At 41.1% G+C, this 14,433-nt stretch overlaps 1 long non-coding RNA gene across 2 annotated transcripts in view; it reads left to right on the top strand.

Annotated features, from left to right (window-relative positions):
- The window catches only part of LOC102250412, a 179,053-nt gene that overhangs the window by 155,583 nt on the left and 9,037 nt on the right, over positions 1-14,433 (top strand). For both annotated transcript variants that reach the window (XR_001361912.1, XR_313531.2), the window contains one exon: positions 10,841-10,924. This is a non-coding gene — a long non-coding RNA (uncharacterized LOC102250412). The remainder of the gene's footprint in view (positions 1-10,840; positions 10,925-14,433) is intronic.

Here is a 14,433-nt window from a genome sequence, read left to right as displayed (position 1 = left end):
CTACCGCTGCTAGCATTTATTGAACGTTTTCCTTGTGCCAGTCCAGTCACTCTCTCATTTATTTGTAAGGGAAGGATCATGAATACAGAAGGCATCTGTAGGGACACACTGAATTGTCCTGCGGGACACAAGGGAGCCTGGCCTGGAAGAAGAAAGGGAAACGCTAAGTCACTAGTGAAAATAAAAAGCTGGATCCGCACAGCACGGTATCTCCTCTATTCTTGGATCAACAGGAACAGGAGTGAACTCCAAAGGCAATCCCCTTCATCACCACCTTCAGCCCCAAACACCATCTGAAGTGGTGTGGATTCAGGTTTTAAGGGGTATGACGTTAATACAAGTTGGGGGGAATTTCTCTTTTTATGAAAAAGATACCAAAACAGTTTACTTTTGCAAAGTTTACAACATACTACCATCTGAGCACACTGTTAGTGCCCCATAGCTGTGTCCCTCTCAGAGAGCAATCCTGAAATGTAAGCTCCATCAGCTTCATGACACATCTGCCTCTAATAACACTTATCACAGCAAACTGCAGTTGGAACCAGATTTTAAATAGACATCTAGGGTCTCAAATATCACTCTTTTTCTAGAATACCACCCTACAGGATCCCTCCCCATTGGCCCTTGTCTTATGAGAACTTATAAAATTCAAACTCTTTACTAATTTATATTATTCTTCTACCTCAGTTAACTCAAATTCTGAAAATGCATTATTTTTATAATTATCTGAAACTGACTCCCACACATGATTTTTTCCTTCTTTAACAAAATGTCATCACTGACTAAGGAGAAATGGGTTTGAGAACACCACTTATTTCAAGGCAAACTCTTTGGCCTTAGTGTCATGGACTTGAACCTGACGTACCCAGCCACTGCAGGGCTGAAACTGATAGTCTAGTCATGTAGGGGATTTTCCTGACTCCGTGTCTGTCTCCCCATGGCTGTTTATTTGTACTGCTGTCTGCTTTGGTTTGGGACATTGACCTTATAAGTTGCTTCCCCAGCCCAAGCCTGTAGCCAGAGAACTAGGAGTTTCCCTCTGTGCTCCTCACAGCCAACTAAAAGGAATTGGCTCTTGATCCACACTGTTTAACTGAAGAGGGAGAGGGGGAGGGAGAGGAAGAGGGAGAGGGAGAAAGGAAGGGGGAGAGGGAGAAGGAAAGGGAGAGAGAGAAGTCTTTTAAAATCAATGCCAAGCCAGCTGCGCCTCTCTGAACAGCTGAGTCATAGACAATCAGGCAGTTTAGTTGGAAGGCACACTGTACATGCTAACTCTTGGGTTCCGGCTGGAGCGGAGGATAGTTAAGTAAAAAGGGAGGAGGAATCAGAAAAGAAAGCCACAATTTAATCTCAGATAGCACTTCACTCCGAGGCTCCCTGTGATCAGAGGTGAACAACAAGAAGCTGGTTCCCCTACAGATGAAACTCCATCCTCATGTGGTTAGTCAAGAATCTCTTAAAGAAATCTGAATGTTACTATTTGGTTTTTTAATTCATAAATTACAGTAATTGCTAGAAGATGCTGGCTGCCGCCTCCTTATTGGAACTGGCTAAAGGTTGTCTTAAAATGTCGACCACTGAGTCACAAATTCAGAATCAGCTGTGTCGTGGCTAGATCTGGCAGTCCCAGGAGGTACAAGAAGGTCATTATTACAGAAATAGTTGGAGTGAGGGTTATAAGTCTAAAGTTTGTCTGAAATAATAATTTTTTAAAAATCTCCAGAGTATGGCAAGGGAGGCTGGAAGGGAATCTAAGGAGTATGGATGTGAGCGTAGTGGAACACCATTCTCTTGGGCAGGGAATTCACTCCAGGTGGCTCTCCCTGGGCAGTGCAATAACATGTGCCCGCTAGGAGCATGGTTACTCATAGGAGTCCCTGGCTTATTTTTGTGTGACACAAGAATCTATCAACTGTCTGCTGTCACCTGTATGGCTGTGGCTAATGACAGGTCTCTGTGACCATCTTGTCTACCCAAATGTCTAAGTAACCCCCAAGGCCTGCTCTTTCCAATTTTATGCACAGAGTATGGAATGTTTCAGAAGAAAACCACAGTGCCATGCTAATACGATTCCCTACAAAACCACCATATCGAGACACAGCTAGGCCCAAGGCTGGGCAGTGATTTTTTAATTCATTTCTTCTTACTGCTGTCAGTTCTTCTCTTCTAGACACAGACTAGACAGATAAAAGAAGTGTGTGTGTGTGTGTGTGTGTGTGTGTGTGTGTGTGTGTGTGTGTGTTAAGGAAATAAGCACCATGGTCTCCTCTCTGTTAATGACCTGAGTACCCTCTTACCTGAGGCCTCTGCTGCCATCTCCCCTTTTTCTCCCCAATTCCAGATCTCATTTTGCTCTAGGGCCCCCTCCAAATGTCAAATTCTAGATTTAGATCATCTAGAGTGTTGCCCAGTGAGAGTCATCAGTACTCTATTATCTTACAGAGGCAGAGCACTGGTTTCACATGATTCTAATGTGAAGTCACTGGCCACTATAATCTTCTATTTTACATGTCAAAGGAACAAGCAGATCACTCAACCTTTTATCTAGCAAACTTGTGCACTGACCACAGAGTGGTTGAATTTAGGAAGTGGGAGATATCTGATCAACAAGTTATAACAGTTATGCTTGATGATTAGGTCTCTTCCACTCCTTAGATAATTTGTTCACTGCTCCACTCCAGCTGGTTAGCAAAGATGGATACTATCTGACATTAACATCTTCTGGGGCTTACCTACTTTTGAGAACATAATTTTAAAAATGAAATGTATTGTCACAAGTCCTTCTGGTTTAAGTCTAAAATGAATTTTGACTCTTCACTGTGATCTGTAAACAAAACTTTGTGTTAGTCAACAAGACTTTCTCACTAACTCTCTTTAGTTTGAGCAAATAAGGCCAATTCTACATAATCAAAAAAGTTGAGAATCAGAGAAATCATCTATGTAGTTTCAAAAATGGGTCTGAAGTCGGATTTTTCTGCTGGCCATATGACTTGGGCTTCTAACTTAACTCTTCTGTGCCTTAGCTTTCTTGTCTATAAGATGAAGATAGTAATTGTCCCTAATAAGAGTGCCATAATTATAGGAATAAGTGACTTAATATGTGTAAAGCACTTAGAATAGTGTTGGTACATGGTAAGCGCTCAATCAATCTGTATTATTGTCTGAACCATGGTTTATCCCTTTGTGATCAATGTCAAATTCAGCTTGCAGACCTATTTTATTTGGCCCACAGAAATGAGTATAATTTTAACATTTGAATGCCTTTACTGAGGGCATATATGCCGGAAGCCAATTCCAGCATGTCATAATTGCAAGAGTTTCATCGAAAGGTTGATGGAACTTGGGGACTCAACAGGGTTGAGTCACACATGTAGTCACCTGTTGGGAATGGCTGAGAGCATTTCCCCAAACCAAAGGGATGATTGTCTATAAGATGAAGATAGTAATTGTCCCTAATAAGAGTGCCATAATTATAGGAATAAGTGACTTAATATGTGTAAAGCACTTAGAATAGTGTTGGTACATGGTAAGCGCTCAATCAATCTGTATTATTGTCTGAACCATGGTTTATCCCTTTGTGATCAATGTCAAATTCAGCTTGCAGACCTATTTTATTTGGCCCACAGAAATGAGTATAATTTTAACATTTGAATGCCTCTGACCCCCTAATGCCTTTCAAAATTATGCTTCATCTCTGGACTCCTATTTAATCTACGCACAGCCTTCTCCAGATTGCTGAACCCTTTTAGATGCCGGGACAAGAACCCCGGCACATATATGCTCTAGTTTTGACTCAAGTCCCACCTCTCCCGATTGTGTCATGTTATCAGCTTGGCCCTGAGTCTGGAATGCAGACTTAGTAGGGCAGAAATTGTCAATGATATGTTTCATTGCTGACTCATCAGTGCCTAGCAGTTAGAAGGGGCTTCCTTGTTGAATGAACAAATGAGTTTGCACACACACAATTAATCCTTTCTATAATAAACCCCTCAAAGAGCTTCCTAGCTGTGGCATCAAAGTCTCCATGACAGGTATTCACTACCTCCCATTCTGTGTATGGATATTTCTGTTTGTTGGGAGTTCATCTGTACATTGAGTCCAAGTCTTCTCCTCAGTAGCTTTTTAATTCTCATTCATTCCTCTGACATTTTGAAACTGTTGGAGAAAATCTTGACAGAGAAAGAAATGAATACCCAGGAAACCCTGTGACTCTCAGGAAGTCATGGCCCATTGTTGGGATCCCAGCCCATGAGTACACACTTCCCTTGGGAATCAGCAGGTACTTTTGTATTATGACTTGGGAGTCTCTAATGCCTTGAAATATCTGTTCCTCTGACAACCATTCAACCATCAAAGATCATTCCTTTGAATCCTGAAGAGTTTTTCAAATCTATTGGATAATCTTCTCTTGAAATGCAATCATGAGCTCTTTCCTTTACCAACCAATACCTCAGTTATTCATTAATCCTTTGATAAGAGTGAAAATGAACAAGAAGAATGGGGCACAGAATAGGCCCTGAGGAGAGAGACACATGTTTAAAGGATGGGAATTCAGGAAGAAGAACAGAAGAGCCAAGCCTCATCTACTTCACAGGAAAGTCAGACACTGCCCAGATCCACATGCGGCCTGATTAGGATATTGCTCAATGTCCCTTGGGGAAGGGATGGGGGTGGGGACAGGCAGTGGCTAATTTAATATAATCAGCATGCAATAGGCTTCTTCACCATTAAAGGAAAAAAGGAGGGAAAAAAAAGCATCCATTCGTATACTTTCTAGAATCTCAGTCCTAGCTGGAAATGGTTTTAGGGAAAGTGAGATGATGCAAGTCCAGCTCAGCTGGAATCACCCTCATTCCCTGGCTCCCCTTCAAACAATATAAATCTTTCATCAGGGATTGCATCTCTCTCTCTCTCCTTTTCTTTCTCTCTGGAGTAGTAACTCTTAAACTCTTTTGATCATGTCTCTTTGAGGCTCTGTAAAAGTTATAAATCCTCTCTCCCAGAAAAAGTGCACACATATTGAAAAAAAAATTTAAATATGTTTTTATTGATTTTAGGGAGAGAGAAAAAGAGAGGAAGAGAGAGATAGAAACATTGATGAGAGAGAAACATCCATTGGCTGCCTCCTGCATGCCCCCTTCTGGGGATCAAGCCTGCAACCCGGCCATGTGCCCTGACCAGGAATCAAACTAACGACCTCTTGGTGCATAGAATGTTGCTCAACCAACTGAGTCACACCAGCTAGACAACATTGACAATTTTGCTTGCAACCAATACCTTCACCCCTGCTAAAACCAGTGCTCATGGACTTAATTTAGGAATCTTGTCTTTATGGTTGTTTCATCAGTAGGATCTCAGTCCATTCTTGTGAAAGGAAAAAAGGAAGGGAAGGAGGGAGAGGGGAGAGAGGGAGGGAAAAAAGGGACAGGGAGAAAAATATCCATGGGCCTCTCTTGAACTTTTTAAAACTTCAATTCAATAGTGGGGAATTAGGTGAGAAGGATGATCTAGATTTACTTCGCAGGTAGTCCTCTTATATGAGTGTGGTCAACCATCAGAGTAACATGGGGCTAGCCATTGATTTATATTTTATTATTTTCTACAATATTCATATCCTTGGAAAGATAGCCATAATATTGGCCTAAGACCTTTGAAAAGAAAATTAGCTGAAGTAATTGAGGATTTGGCCAATAGGATAAAAGATCTTGGAGAATTTAGAGATGATTGGAATGGAGATTGCAGCAGCCTTGCCTTCTCCCTCTTCCATCTCTAATTCTGTGTAGGAACAGATGGAGGTGAGAGAAAAATCTTCAAGAAAATAATCAAATGGTAGGTAGGCACCTAATGGGAGGCCATATCTAGTGTGTGGTAGATCTCTCTGAGTCATAATAGAAGTTCTTTCTCTGTCAAGTTGGTAAATCAGCATACTAATTAGCTTATATTAATTAGCTTCTTTAGCTCAACTATTGGTTTTATCATTCCAGATCCATTCATACCTACATTGGTAATAATATAATGGTTTTTCTTTTGGGCAATGACTCTGCTCAAACTCTACATTTTAGGTCCATGTGGTTACGGTCGTCTGATCCATCCCTCTAGCTCTAGAGATAACATGTGGACTATATCTGGCCTATCAGTGTATTGCAACCTTTTAAATAATTGACTTTCAGGAGCTGTGAGACCTAAGCCCAACCAATGGGAGTTGATTCTGGGATGCTTGTACTGGAATTATTGGACTGGAAGCCAGGAAGGTATACTAGTAAGCCTGGGTTTGCTGGGGACTATGAATGGAGAAGGCAGGTATGTGCAAGGAGCTAAGACAGAGGAAAGTAGGGCAGAGATGGAGAACAATCAGGTCCTGGAGGATCTTTGAACCCTTGTATTCACCTCTCCTGAAGTTTTTCAGATACTTTTCGTTTTTTGGTAAATGTTTGATCTTAAGCCACTTTGAATTGGGTTTCTGTTCTTATGAATAAAGGAGTTGTGTCTGCTATGTCTCTTTTGTGGCCTCTCATTTTTTCGTAAGAACCTACCATTGTGGCTCTGACATCTGTAGATTTCCCCCACTCTCCTTATTTTATTATGTAAATGTTATTTCCTTGGTATGTTTAATAAAGCTGTTTTTTTATTATGGAGTATGAATCAGAAGGAGGTGCTCAGGGAGTGACTGTGCTCAGACTGAGGTCCCATGTTGGACCATTCGCTGGGAAACTGTCCCTGGGGCTTGAGGTGTTCAGGAGTCCAGAAAACCCCCTGGAAGGCAGGAAGTGAGCATGGTGCTCTGTACAAAGAAATTAGTATGGAGAACCTCAGTTGAGGAGATTAGCACCTGTGTTAACCCATACTGAGCAGCCTGTCAATCTGGTATCCAGCATAAGATGTGCCATTGATTGTAAACTTAAAAAATAGTAAAGGGCAGAGTGTGCTTAGGAAAAATGGTAGAAGCATTTAGCAATTTTCAGGGCAGAAATACTATATTACTAAATAGCTCTTAGAATAGAAAATAAATAAATGAATCCTATATAATAAAAGTCTAATATGCTAAGTGTCCAGTCGTCCAGTGACCAGTCGACTGCTCAACCAATCAAAGTGTAATATGCTAATGATATGCTAAGGCCGCTCAACTGCTAGCTATGACATGCACTGACCACCAGGGGGCAGACACTCCAACCAGTAGGTTAGCTTGCTGCTGGGGTCTGGCCAATTGGGACTGAGTGAGATGGGCTGGACACGCCCTGGAGCCCTCCCACGGTCCCTCCCTGGCCCTGATCGTGCTCTGGTGGGGGTCCCTCGGCCTGGCCTGCACCCTCTTGCAATCTGGGACCCCTTGGGAATGCAGGAGAGCCAGTTTTGGCCTAATCCCACAGGCCATTCCCCTTGGGAGGGTGCCAGAGGCAGGGCCCATGGCTGGCGAGCGCTGCTGCAGCAGCGGCATGAGAGACTGATTGGGCACAAGCTCACAGCAGGCATAGTGGGGCCGGGATGAGTGGGAGTTGGACTGCAGGTTTTGGCACAATCCCCACAGGCCACCCAGAGGGACCCCACCCATACATGAATTCGTGCACCGGGCCTCTAGTAAAAGTAATAATTATAAGTTATTAAATAAATTAAATTCAGCATATTATGCTTAAGAAAGCACAGAATGCACAATATATTTTAGGACTATTTTTGTTGTTGTTAATCCTGACCCAAGGATGTTTTTTCATTGATTTTTAGAGAGAGTGGGAAGGAGGGAAGGGGAGAGAGAGAGAAACATCAATGTGAGAGAGACACATCAATTAGTTGCTTCTGGAATGCTCCAGACTTGGGCTGGGGATAGACCCCACAACCCAGGTTTGTGCCCTTGACCAGAAATTGAACCCATAACTCTTCAGTGTGCAGCTGATGCTCTAACCACTGAGAACACTGGCCAAGGCTATTTTAGGAATATTTTAATCTACTCCAGTCATGAAAAATTTTCAAAAGATTTGGCATGGAAAAGAATAAAGTTTGAGTATCTGGAAAATTTGCTTATATGCAACACCTTTCTCTGATGATGCCTGATTAAATGGAACACTATTGCATTAGACATTGTCCTCCCAAACATGAATTCTGTAAAATATTCCTTTGTAAAGTTTATGCTAAACGATCCCAGAAGAGTTTTTTTTATATTTGAAAGAAAAGTTATATCAAAAATGCAATTTCATGGGCATAAAGGAGAGCCCCTGAGTCACCAATAGCCTGGAAACCAAATACTAACAACCTGGCCAGGATAATAGTGAGGTGTCCAGTACTGGTTGCTCAAGTCTATGTCTTTTCTCTCCTAGCCAAACAACCCCTTTCCCATCTAGATCTTATAAAACAGTGCCCCCAAACCTGAGACTCCAAGAAAGTGGGCCTCTGAGAAGTATCAAGAGAGAGTAGGATACCTCACCACGTCCTCTACACTAGGTAAAGGGCCATGAGTCCTATTTAAGAATAAAGAAATTGAGAAAACCACACATCTAGTCAGAGGAAAAGGCAGAGACTCAGAAATTCCTGGCTTCAACAAGTACATTTGCTGCTTCTCATCAAGTCCTAAGGTCAACCAAATGGTGACAGATTGAGGCCTTTAAACACTTCAAGGCAGACGACATGTCAACCAGCACCACCTAGTGGAAGAGGATTGATAACTCACAACGTTTCTTCAACACTTTTGCAGGGTTGCTTTTTCATTCAATAGTGGACTTGGGAGAGCTGATTCTGCATCAGGCGCCTATGCTGGAGAAGTTGGAAGATTACAAGAAACATAAATAGATATGCTAAGAGCTGGAAATATTCTGGCCTATGGAATGCTCCAGAAATATGGGGAAAGAGAACTGAAATGGCTCCACATTATCAGCCATTACTGGGATTTAAGTTTATAAAATTAGAAGGCAGCCCTAGCTGGTTTGGCTCAGTAGGTAGAGCATCAGCCTGCAGACTGAAGAGTCCCAGGTTCGAGTCCAGTCAAGGGCCCATGCCTGGGTTGCGGGCTCAATCCCCAGTGGGGGGCATGCAGGAGGCAGTCAATCAATGATTCTCTCTCATCATTGATGTTTCTATCTCTCTCTCCCTCTCCCTTCTTCTTTGAAATCAATAAAAATATATTTCATAAAATAAAATAAAATTAGGAGGCATATATTCTAACAGGATCAATGATAGTATTCATTACATTTAAAAGTAAAGGCCATATTTAAAATATAATCTCATGGGCAAAAAAAGAGAAAAGGTAGAGATATTTAGAGAAACACTGAGGGTTAGCTCCGCCCATTCTCCTTCATCCATTGGCCATCTGTATTCAGTCCATAGAAAGGAGGCCATGAGAATGTGTTGATGAACAAGTGCTCAGGTATACAAGAACTAATCTTGAAACTTCCTATTGAAAATTGTATTCCAACCCTTGACCCAGAACCAGAAAAACTGTGATAGCTGCCTATAGCTCTCTTCATTGTGGCTGGCAGATTGGGAAAAAAAAAATATGTAATTGTTCTGATTTCAAACCACTTCCTTCTTGTCCCAGATATTATTAGAATGGCCTGATTGATATCCGGTTTTGAACTCCCAAGCATATATGTATAATTAGGACTCTTGAGTGCCGATGAGCAAAACCAAGCTGCAACTAGCTTAGTCCAGGAAGAAGGAGTTTATTGGAAGGTTTCTGAGGATATTTTACAGTCAAAGAAATCGCTGAACAACAAACTGTGGAAAGAGGAAAGGTGCCTCTGGACCTCTGAAACAATGGGAACCAGGGGCTGGACGGTACCTGGGCTCTCTTGCCTCATCCTGGTCTGTGTCTGGGTCAGTTTCACTTGTTCTCACAGTGAGCCAGCTTTTCTTTTGTGGTGGGAAACATGACATCCGAATGGCTCTCCTTATAGCTTCTGCCACCTAAGACAGGTTGGACCTTTCCTTCCCTCAGTTCTGATTTTTTAAATTCCACGGAGGGACTGACTCACCAGGCGAAGGTCAGATGCTTATGGATGCTGTGCTGATAATGCTCCGGATGCCCCTACAACTTACAAAACAATGGCATTTTGGAATCACCACTTCAACCTCCCTTGAGAACTCACATTAGGCAGTTTCTCAAACTAGGAACCCTGCTTCATTTTGGAACTCTCTCCCAAATATGTCCTACAGATCCATGACCACCCAGAATTCAACAGGGATGGGTTCCTTACCAGGGGAAACCAAAACTGCCTCCAGGTCAGCTGCCGGAAGTCCAATCCACACCCATATTCATATGGGAGAGCAAGATAGTTCTAAACATTGATCCAGAACTGAACAGAATCATAATGCTGCATGTTCATAGGGTTAACAAGGCAGAAAGTGTTTTAGCCTGGGGTTTTTCTGCCAGAGGAACACCAGAGGAAGTGGATTTATGCCTTTGCCCAGGCTCCTTGGGTAGTGAGAAGGGTTATCTGTTAGGAGGTTGCAAGGGTTGGATTTGAGAACAGAAAATCTAGGCTTTCCTGTGGATACATGTCCATCCCCGAGTCAGGTCTCAGGTTTCAAAATCATAGCCTATAAACAGCATGGCCGGCCGTACTTGGAGCTTTGTTTCCCTGCTCTAGAAAGTTGAAACTCCTTTCCCCTTAGACTGTAAGTCTGGAACCAAATTAAGTCCAGCTTGGGTCAAATAATTCTCAAAAGTGACAAGTGGAAACAATGGGTTGAACCTTTAGATGGTTGAATTAGTGTGTTCTTGTCCTAGTTTTCAGCTAGTGTGGGCAACTGGCTTGAAAATCAATCTAATACAAGATAGCATTCTAAATTGTGATTATTTGTCAGGGTATAAAAGACTCTTGGTTAATATCAATTTTCTCCTCTTTATCCTATTCAGGTAAAGATTTCTCATCCGGTAATTGCAGTGAATCCAGAAGAAGGGGTGATGGTGAGAGGGGAGAGGTCAATTAAGGAATGATAGGTAAGAGCCCCAAATATGAGTAACTAATTTCACAATCATTGTGAATATTTTATCCAAAAAGTAATAAATGATGATATTTAAATGGCAACTCATGCAAGAATTGAAAAATCATTAATGAAAGGTAGAGACATACCATCTTTTGTGGAAAATACAGTATCATTAAACCAACAGGATAATAAAATTAACTGAAATAAAACTGAGAGGATTATCAGCAGAAGGGGTCTTTGGTGGAAGTGGGGCAGGTTGCATCACAAGACACTATGAAGCCAACAACTCATCAAAATGAAATGACTGTGGTCAAGGTAGATGAAATGGGTGAGATCATAGATTCAAGTATAGATCATATCACCTAATAAGACAATATTTGTGATTGTTACAATTAAATGTTTCACTGTAAGCCCTCATTTTTTTTCTATAAAATAGCTGCTTTCTGATATAGAAGAGAAGAATGTTTAATTCATTGGTTGGTGCTAAAACCATATTGCTGATTCAAGCATAAAAAAAAATCAGCAACCACAAAATAATTTAAAGTCAATTCTCTTTTTTTCTTCTTTACTGATTAAGGTATTTCATATGTGTCCTTATTCCCCCAATGCCCCACCCTCACCCCACTCCCGTTCATGTCCTTACCCCCCTGTTGTCTGTGTCCATTGGTTATGCATATATGCATGCATACAAGTCCTTTGGTTGATCTCTCCCCCTTACTCCTCCCTCCCCTACTAAAGTCAATTCTTTGTAGATATAAATTCATAAAACTTACCACTCTGGTAAAGATGAAGGAACTTGCTTCTTTGGGGCAATGGATACTCACATTTTGACAGAGAACACCCAGAAACTCCACTCCAGTTTCTCTTCATCAGAATTTGGTTTATGCCTAGTGTGGAGAGGATTTCGTATTTTAATAACCTTTTAATGTGTCCAATGCAAAGATGCTGAGGAGGATATCCAGTGAGACCTGAGAGGAACTGGATGATGGGAAGGCATCTAAAGGGAGCAGAAAAGAGACATACAACCTCAGGAGGATAAACTAGGGAACACTGCATCTACATTATTGGAATTAGGTTCCAAGTTGAAAACTTTTTACTTGTTAATTTTTCATCTACCTATATATGTACTACAAATAATTGTGGTAGACTCTGGAGATACAAGCATATAAAGGCACACCAGCACTTCCTCTGCCCTCTAGGACCCCAAAAGCTCTTATGGAGGATCAACTTATTTCACTCTTACGTTTGTCAGGGCTCATTCCATTGCCAGAATATAAATGCACACAAGTCTCCTAAGCAAACAGAATTAGCGGGATTAGAGTTTTGAAAATGTGAGGATCCAAAAATCTCTCTCTTCTAGATCCTACTCTTTTGTTTACAGAGTAAATCTTAATTGATTTCTTGATATTCGAGTCTCAGCTTTTGAAACTATTAGACTTTATAGTTGTAGCACCCTCTGATGACAGTCTTTTGGGGCCAAATTCCAAATCAATAGGAGACTCTGATGAACACAATTTAAGCCAGGTATCAACTTATGCTTTCAACAAATATCTATTGAGCACCACAGAGAACAATACACCATCCATAACCTCATACATCTACGTTTAGGGTTGGAATGGGGTGGAATGCAGCACAGACAATGAAGAGTTATTTTATAATAGACGTTAAGGATGATAGGTGTCATGAAGAAGAATAAAGATAGGTAGGAGGTAAATAATAAAAAGGAGGTGCTATTTTAGAAAGATACTCTGACAGAGTCTCTGGGGAGGTCAGAGTTGAGCAGAGGCCCTAAGGAAGCGAGAGAGCAAGCTCTGAGAATAGGTAGCGGAAGAGCCTTCTAGTGAAGGACAGGCAAGTGCAGAAGCACTGAGATGGGCCCAGAAAGAAGACTCCTGAGGCTGAAGCACAACAAGCAAGAGGAAGAGTGGCCCACAAAGAGGTCCAAGATGGAACCAGGACACATCTGTCTAGTTGGTGTTCAAGACTTGGGGAACTATTAGAAGGAATTAAGCACCAGGATCATACAGCAAGGTAGCAACTATTCTGACAACGGCAATTCAGAAAGAATGTGAAAAAATTTGCAAGTGGATGCCTTTTCTAAGGATACCCCACTTTCAGGAATTTCTCTGTAGAGAACATGAAAATTGGAACCCAATTTCTTTAGAATTGAGTAGTTTTCAAAGTCTATGGCCTTTGTTAAAAAAACTGTGGTACATCTACACAATGGAATACTACGCTGTGGTAATAAAGAAGGAGTTCTTACCATTTGCAACAGCATGGATGGAACTGGAGAGCATTATGCTAAGTGAAATAAGCTAGTCATAGAAAGATAATCACATGATGATCTCACTCATTTATGGAATATAAAGAACAACATAAACTGATAAACAAAAACAGATCCAGAGACAGAGAAGCATCGATCAGACCATCAAAACTCAGAGGGAAGGTAGGGGAGGATGGGGGTAAGGGGAAAAGATCAACAAAAGGACTTGTATGCATGCATATAAGCCTAACCAATGAACACAGACAACAGGGGGGTGAGGGCATGAGGGGATGGGGGTAATGTGGGGATAAGGACACATATGTAATAACTTAATCAATAAAGAAATTTTTAAAAAAGAGTGAATGGTGCGTGCTCAGCATAAAAGATTGCATAGAGAAAAGAGCAGAGCACACAAGATGCTAGTTCTTTTCTTCAAATTATAGGATAACCTTGATGGACTAATTCTAATGGACCAGGGCCTTAATTTACTTAAATTGCTGCCCTGTGTCTGCTCTGTTTGTGTGAAGATGAATCAGATAATGCGCAAACAACTTTATTATAAATAACCTCATACCTAGGTGCCAAATAATACGTGGCAGGATGTCTCTCTCACACACATAGATTTAACCCAATCTGTTTGTGGCAACAGGACTGATGAATATCAGTTCTAAATGGTTAGAACAGATATTTAATTAGCTTCATTCATTCATTCATTCATCCATCCAATAAATATTGTTTAAGTGCCAACTACATTCCAGGCACTATTCTAGGCCCTGGAGAAACAACTCTGGGAATAAGAAAGGTCTTTCTCTCATGAAGCTTATATTCTAAGGGAAGTAGTCAAAAAGTAAACAAATAAATACGTAATTTATCAATTAGTGATAAATGCTGTGAGGAAAAAAGTAAAGCAGTGCAAGTGTGATAGAATGAAGGGAGATTGAGAAGTAAATTCTTTTAATCCAGTGTGGTCATAGGAGGTCTCTCTGGTTAGGTGACATTTGAGCAAAGATATGGCCAAAACATGATCAGAGAAAATGATGCTTTTAATTACCATGTTTTGCTGAGCCACGGAAGAAGATGGGGCCATTTTAGGAATTGTTTCAACAAGATTTTGAAAGAAAACATTAACCCTTAGTTAATTAGAAAATCCAACTGACCAGAATTCTTTCTAACCCTTTTTCATAAGCATTGAAGTGATAGGAAGACAATGATATATACATTAAGCATTCTTCTTATTATTTCACTAGATGCCCAGTGCA

Source organism: Myotis brandtii, unplaced genomic scaffold (assembly GCF_000412655.1).
Source record: "Myotis brandtii unplaced genomic scaffold, ASM41265v1 scaffold196, whole genome shotgun sequence".
NCBI lineage: Eukaryota > Metazoa > Chordata > Mammalia > Chiroptera > Vespertilionidae > Myotis > Myotis brandtii.
The sequence above is the reverse complement of the archived record's forward strand: the minus strand, read 5'-3'. Positions and strand labels throughout refer to the sequence as shown.